We start from the raw sequence: 8,252 nt of genomic DNA on the forward strand, positions 1-8,252 counted from the left end.
TCCCCACTTCTCCCTCTCATCCCACAGGGTGGGGTGGGGGGAGTGAGTGAGCAGCTGCATGGTGCTTAGTTGCTGGCTGGGGTTAAACTGCGACAGTCGTAAACATGTGAAACTCTATCGGCATCTGTGGAATTGCCTATATTTTCCTTTTGCAGATCAACAAGTAAGGTTTTTTGTTTCACAGGATGCTTCTTTTTCCAAGCCTTAAGCAATGTATGGAAGGAGTTAGTGAATCAAATGAATATTAGGGGTGTCAGATGCTTTTGGAAGTTGCCCCATAATCTAATAAAATAATTTTGTTTAAACAAAACACTTCTAAGTATGCTTTATCACAAAGCAAATATACCTGTGTAACCAAGGGAGCATTTTACTAGCATTCAGTACAGTGCAAATTAGTAAGTAGGTCATCATTTCAAGATAATGAATGTTTGTCAATTATGTTTACATTTCAGTAGATACACAAGGGCTAGATTTAGAAGTGATTTTGATTGCAATTTCTTCAGTGAGAATCAAGAGTGAAGCAAACTAGGATGTGGAGGAAAGTACTGAGGGATTTGCACTGGCTTTTAATGCCCATATTCAAGATTTTTCAATAAGAAAATATTAAAATTGTGGAACAAAAAAAAAGTAGCAAAGAGAGATGACAAACAAGCAAGATATATAGCAGTAGTATTTACAGTCAAGGTAAAAACGGTGAAGGCGTAAGTTAGAGGCAGATGAGAAGGCAATCAGTAGCACTCAAGGTTGTACTTCCATTATAATAGAGACAGTAAATGCTCACAACTGCTTTCACAAATCCACTGGGAAAGAGATCTGGTCACAGCAATCCACGCTGCAAAACACAACCACACACCTGAGAGCCAGTGTCTGAGTGTCAGCGTTAGAGGGGGAGGTAACAACCTAGCAGAGGCTGAGGCATTGCAATGCCTCAGTTTGGGGTGCAGGACTGCTGGACCTACCTACCACTTTGTGGGGAAGTGTTTTGACCAGGAGGCCCCTCTATAAAAGGTACAGCACCAACTTTGGCTTTGCTAAAACAGGACATAGGAAATCTTTCTCAGCTTTTGCAAGAAAGAGCTGTAAGAGACCGTGGGGAAGGGTCTTCATTCCTCATCCTGTGTATTTAGAGGCAGCTGTTTCAAGGTGGGTGCTGTGGTGCTGGGACAGCCCCCCTGTGCTCAATGCACCCTTCAGGCAGCTTAGCGTGGAGATTTTCTGGGCTTTGCACCTACTCTGAGACACCCTTCTTCCTCCCTGCTGCGGCTCTGTGTAGGCAATCTAAACGTGTAATGGTGTGTGTACTCAGCGAGGGGCAGAAAGTCAAGCGCTGACTCCACCTCTGCTCCGGACGGGCAGGGTGGTCTGTAGCTGCTCAGATGTGTTGGTGTACAGCTCGTCAGTACCGGCAGGTCCTCTCAGGTGGTGAAAGGGTGCTGCTCCAGCTGTGGGTAGAACTGCAGGTGACTGCCAGTGTACGGAGGCACCTCTTCTCTTCAGGCTTTAGATTCTTTTCTCAGAGTTGAAGGGCATTACCAGAACACTGCATTACACTCAAACAGTTGTCTCTATTAACGTTTTTTTGCCATAGGCATGTATCCAGATCTGGCATCCAGTGCCAATGTGTTTGCTTGCATCCCCCTCTGAGTTTTAGGTGTCTAAACCTTTTACCGAAGCCTGTCCCAGCTCTCATGGACAATAGCTGAGCTGCTGTTGGGGCACACATGGGAGGACTGTGTGACCTGAGGTCTATAAACACTAACCTTAAGTATGCACATTGGCCTAGTGATTTAGCAGGACCGCTTTACTTAGGCATAATCATGCAATATATGTAATGGCTCTGCCTGTATGGTTTGTGTGGTACGGTGTGGATCTCACAGGATTTGAGGATATGTTAGCTTTTAAAATATTTGAATAGGCAGGTTTAAGAGAAGGGAGGTGTTTTTTTGTTTTGTTTTGTTTTGTTTTGTTTTTTAAAGTGACATTTCTAGAGTTCATGATTCTACTGTTTTGCATTTCAGTACTTCATTGCTATATGAAATAGCAATCATGAGGAATGCAATAGAAGGAATTATACCACTTACAGAAAAATGCCCCCCCTTGCTCAAAATCAGCAGATCAGTTCTCTGCTTCAAGTGCTGGAATGTCTAACTTTAAATGAATCGTGAGAATAGTTTATAGGACTATTTATTCATATAGATTGATGCTGAATGCCTGAAAAGTTTACATGACTGCAAAGAGTTTTCTCTTGAAGGCAGTCTATATTATGCTCTAATGGGCCTTCATTTTCCATCGACAAAGAAGTAGCTTTGTAATTCCCTAACGCAGGTGGATCTCAGGTGGAAATAAACAGATGAAGGAGGTTTCCTAACACATTTCAATTTGGCTTCTTACAGTTGTTCACATCTTTGGGACATTTTGCAGCATTTTTTTGTGGTGAGAGGTAAGGAGTGCTACAAAGTCACTGTCTGACCTGTGATGGACCACTGCTCAGCTTTCTAAAAGCCCTGATTAAGTTCTTTCTTCTCTTAGGAAACTCCTACCCGTTACTTCCTTTGCAGTTGGTTGGTTTTCTGAGGAGGACTGCACAGGTGATAAAAGGTACGTACCCAGCACCTCCATAGAGTATTCTTCAAAAATCTCATTAGAGCTATCAAATATCCATTCCCATTATCACAGTAAATGGCATCACATAATCCAGGATGTTCTGGGGCGTGCAATGCAGAGCAAGTGCATTTCAACAAAATGAAGAGGAAAGGAAGAGGTGAGGCTAGAAATAACAGGTGAATCTCTTACACTGGGTTCTTTGTGTGGAAGGTGTTACTAATAAAACAGCTACAGATATATTTATGGATAAATGTTTTCTACCATTTTATTCTTGTTTGGTCTGATAGTCCCCAGCATAGCTCCATTTGTATGTATGTTCATACTGTGTTCCTCTCTTTTCTTTTGTTACCAAGTTTGTATCTCCTGGTGAAATTCAGAGTCCCCTTTGCCTCAGTGGCCTTTGAGTCAGTTCAGGAGTCTCGCAGTTCCAAGGTCTTTGCAGGACTGGAGAGTCACATGGCCTCTGAAAGGAGCTGTAATGGACTTGTATCTGCTGGGAGGGGAGAGAAATTTGCATATTGTGTGTGGACAGAGATGATTTGACCTACACCTATACCCTGGATATCATGAAAGGGTTTTAGAAGCTTGAAAAGGTGGAAGAATTGAAATACATGGACATCTACTACGGAGTTAGGTACAAACTGCGTATCTTCAACACATTAAATATTCAAAGTGCTTAACTGTAAGAACACAATCTTAGGATATGAATTAACCTATATCATCTAGAAACTGTATAACTAAACCACTGGTTTGCTGAAGTCCGTATCTTAATAGTGAGTGATATTATCTGACTGTAAACACTGACCTGTTTTCAAAGAGTGTAGTACCCAACACAAAAATAACACCCCAAAATACATTTTATTTGAAATCTTAGCTTATAGGTTCAACTATATTGAAGATATGGTCTGACCCAGTTCCCTGAAAATTAGGGTTTTTTTAAGTGAAACCAGAGACTTGTTTCCATGGGAAATGTTATGGAGATGCAACAGAATTTCAGGAACTCACAGCTGATGGAGCTGAACCTGTAGGCAATTACTTGATTGAAACAAGTTTGCAAAGAGAGATGACAGTTGCTTTTTAAGGTGTATATTTAATTGCCCTTATCCAGGAAAGGATGTTAGAAACCTTGCCCTGTCTCCAAGACCACCTGAGAGGAATCATCTGCAACAGGTGCCTGGAGCCTTGGATATAGTTACAATTCATAATTATTCAAAGCCATAATTACTTTCTGAATAACTTAATTTTACAACAACTTACAGCAGTTTGGTACTGGTAACGTAGTAATAAGTGCAGTGCTAACAATAGAAGTTGCTAGGGAAGCTTTGGAAAGAACCACACCTGAGTGGCATTTTGGCAGTTTGTTAATCCAGACTCGCGAGATTCCAGGATGAAATATTATTTAGGCACACAGTTAGCAGCTGGCAATGAATCCATGGTTTGCCCTGCACCACTGTGAGAACTGTTGCTCTAACCCACCCAGAACCATCTGGTTACTGATACGACTGAGCAGGCAACAAGACTGGGATCTTTCTGAGATACTGGCTGAAAAGCTAGAGGGAACAGTGAAGAAATACAGAAAGAAAAATTAAGGTATTTCCACACCTCAAGACCTCCGCTCTGTGAGCATCTAACAAAGCTGGGACATCACTTTCTCTCTGGCAGGAAGTTAGAGGCCTCGGTTCCCAGAAATCTCTCATCACTTTGCAACTGCAAAATGGAAACACATTTGCACCAAAATATGTTCAACAAATTTTCCCCACCTGTTTTGAACTGCAACTCAAAACTGTAGTAAATCTTATTCAGATCCCTCACACTTCCAAAAGGGCACTATTTTTCTCAACATAATTTGTTACACTCTTTTCAGTTTATCCAACTGGTTGTCACAGACAGTGACTACATCCTCTCTGGAAAAGTATCCAGTCCAGTATGTCCTTGATGTCCAAGTCCTTGTGCTCCTTAGCTAAGAAGGTTTCTCTAAATAGGCCTTTGGTTTGAGCAAAAGTTTCCTAGAAACTTATCTCAAGAGCAGTTTTGTTTACCTCTCTCTTTCACTGACGTGGAAACCACCTGTGATCTATTGCTTTTAAGACAATTTTCTATGATCAGCTCCTGTGATCTTTCTACGTGCCAGAACTTGGTGTAAGCTAGCATCACCTTTTGCCAGCAACCACTTGACAAGCAGCACCCTCATTATCGTGTTCTGAGACACCTGGGCCCTACAAGTATTAGTGGTCCTTGTTCAGCAGTCTGGATGTGATGAATCCAACTTTTCCTGAAATGTGTTATTTCAGTCAGTGCTTAATTCTCTGATAAAGGTGTAAGGCTTGCTGTTGATGTCCAAACCTCACCTTCAGACTATAAACTCGTATTTTATCTCGATAAATTCTGAAGTCTGATGATGATGACAAATTAGTGTCAAAAGAGCTTAAGGATAATGGATGACAAAAAAGTAAGTTACTAAGGAATAGCGAACCTGCATACCAGCGTTCAAGGACGTACCAAACAACAAGGTATCAGCACCATCTGCTGCCAGCGGAGACAAACTACATGGTTTCTACATAGTGGTTAGGGAATATTTTTAGTGAGCTACAAAAATTCACCCACGTTTCTAGTACGTGAGTGAAATAATTGAGCAATTGACTGCATAGGTTCCGTAATGAGGAGACTAAAATAAGTCCACAGTGAGAAAGAAATGAAGACACCTAACCAAGATGACCTTTTAATTTCACTTTGAAGACACGATAGTGAGATGCTGGAAGCATTTCAGAAGCAATACACTGAGCTGCGGACAGCTTTTCTAAAACAAACCTCCTTTGTTTAAAATTCAGTTACAATTTCTAAGTGACAACAGAGCTTTTACCTACCACATCATTTCCAAGTACCAGGTGCTTCAAGTGAAGAAGAGAGTTTTAAGGATATCCTTGATGTTGTAATACCTGCCTAACAATCCAACGCACCCTTCTTAATAAACACAAAGCAATTCAGTCTTCCCCAAGGCACTTCTGCTTATTTCTGGGTTTTATTTACCACTGACTTCATTTAGGGATCTACTTGTTTTAAGGCTACTAGCAAACACATAGTATCTTGGCATGTTTTCCACTTGCTAATCAGTGTACGAAAGGAGTTTTACAGAAAAACCTCCAGATCTTTTCTTGTAACTTGTTCGTGGTACATGCATGCATGAGTTGAAGGTCCCTGGGCAGGAATCACTGTTTGTAACACCGATTGCAATGGGTCACATTATTTACTCTTTAATGCCTTGCTCTGCATTAATGAATCCTAATTCTAATTCACTCAAACAAAACCTTGTTGACTTTGAAAGACTTTTGACTTTTATTCACCTTGAGCACTGTGTTCAGTTTGAGGCCCCTCACTACGGGAAAGACACTGAGGTGCTGGAGCGTGTCCAGGGAAGGGCAACCAAGTTGGTGAGGGGCCTGGACCACAAGTCTTATGAGGAGCGGCTGAGGGAACTGGGGTTGTTTAGTCTGGAGAAAAGGAGGCTGAAGGGAGACCTTATCACTCCCTACAGTTCCCTGAAAGGACGTTGTAGTGACGTGGGTACTGGTCTCTTCTATCAAGTAACTAGTGATAGGGTGAGAGGAAATGGCCTCAAGTTGCGGCAGGGGAGGTTTAGGTTGGATGTTAGGAAAAATTTCTTCACTGGAAGAGTTGTCAGGCATTGGAACAGGCTGCCCAGGGAAGTGGTAGTGTCACCATCCCTGGAGGTGTTCAAAAACTGCGTAGATGTGGCACTTCAGGACCTGGTTTAGTGGGCATGGTGGTGTTGGGTTGACGGTTGGACTCGATAATCTTAAAGGTCTTTTCCAACCTAAACGATTCTATGATTCTATTCCACTTTACAACCACATAGCTCTCAGACTGTCACCTCTTTCCTCCCACTATCAAACAAACTGCATGGTTACAGGTTTGTTCTTCTGAAAGAAACTTTTCAGTGCAAGCAAAAGCTTCGTTAAGAGGCCCAAACACTGGTCTGATAGGTAACAGTTCAATACACTTCATATGAGTGTCGCTGATGCATTGAGTATTAAAATGAGCTGGCTTTGCAGTGCATGCCAGCATCTGCTGTTAGGCAGGGTAACGCTAGCTGGCCATGCTTGCCGAACGTTAGTCTTGTAGGAAGAGCTTATGTTCAGTTAAACGAACAACTGAAGCATTGCAAATAATCCTTTGTTAGGGTATTCTAGCAATGCCTTGTGTGTTGTTTGTTTTACAGAAAACATTAAAATGATGTTGGGTGACTCAGCCACTTCGTACCCTGGGTGTGCTTAGCTGTGCCCTTACCATTACAAAGTGAGATAATAAAAAGACACTTTTGAAATAGTTTTGATTTGGGAAAACAGCTCTATCATCTGGTATTGAAGTATTGCCTATAACTCAGGCATCAATAAAAATATTCTCCTCCATCATCGTGCTTGCATGATGTCCTTTTGCAGATGTGACGTGTGCAGCTACAGAAACAGAATTGAGTGGGAAATGGGAGTTTACACGAGAAGATTTTTGCAGGAGGATTTTTTTTTTGGTTCAAATAATACTTTTCCAACAGAAAATTTAGAAAAATCTCTCCTGTATTCCTAGGGAAAAAAGCGAAACTGTAAGAAAGTAAAGAAAACTTTGAGGACATTTTAAAATGTGGCACTCTGTTTCTTACTCTTAGAAAATAACACTTTCAATGTTGATTCTCTGATCCAAAAGCTAGAAAGACGAAAACCGGGCTCTTTCACATGCTGTGTGTCTCTCAGCTTCTGTCACCTGAAAACCCAAGCGGCATCATGCCAAATTTTGAAACTGTAACAAGAGCTGAAAAAGGATGGTTCTGAACTTCTTTTGAAAACAATACGGAAGGTCTAAGTAGCAGTAACTCTTCTCTTCCCTTCCTATCTCTTTGGATTCAGCTAAACCCTATCTTCCAACAAAAATGTTTGACTTTTTTCCTACCAAATCTGCGCTCGTTTTCTCAGGCGAAGTGAGTACCTAAGGGCACGCGCCATCCCCCTGCCATCTGCCCTCCGTCAGACACGAGCATAAGCAACTCATCTGCCGGGCTAAAACGGTTCTTCACGCTTTCCCCCCACAGCCCCTGCCTTCGCCTGTCACGTTAAAGCAGATGATTGCCGGTTATTCCTGCGAGTCCGGTGGTTTACGGCGGCGATCCGGTTTCGCTCACTTGTGGTTTTGGGGACCTTAGCCGGAGGACAGGCCCCCACAGGCTGCGGTGGGTGCCGCAGCCGCGCTAGGTCTCTGCTCCAGCTCTCCGCTTCGGACAGCCAGGCCCGACGCCCCAGCGCGGCGGCGTTGCTCCCCCACACCTTGGCCGCTGCCGCGCGGTCGTGCCCGGCTCCGCACAGCGGCAACGAACCCGCGCGAGGCATTTTGCGAGTGGAGGGTGCCGAACCCGCCCCCGCTCCGCTCCCCAGGCAGGGGCCGAGGCGGCGGCGCCCCGAGACCCCTTCCTTCACCCTAATTCGCTTGCTGCTTGCAAGGCTTCGCTGGGAGCCACGGACACCCTCCCGCGCCCCCCCCCTCACGGGGGCAGCCCCACGGGACAGGGCCCGGCGGAGGAGCCCCGCCGGCCCCGGCGGGGGCAAGAGAGCGGCCGGCCGGGGTGACGGCCTGGCGGCCTGCCC

Source organism: Haliaeetus leucocephalus, unplaced genomic scaffold (genome assembly GCF_000737465.1).
Source record: "Haliaeetus leucocephalus isolate CR32 unplaced genomic scaffold, Haliaeetus_leucocephalus-4.0 Scaffold722, whole genome shotgun sequence".
NCBI lineage: Eukaryota > Metazoa > Chordata > Aves > Accipitriformes > Accipitridae > Haliaeetus > Haliaeetus leucocephalus.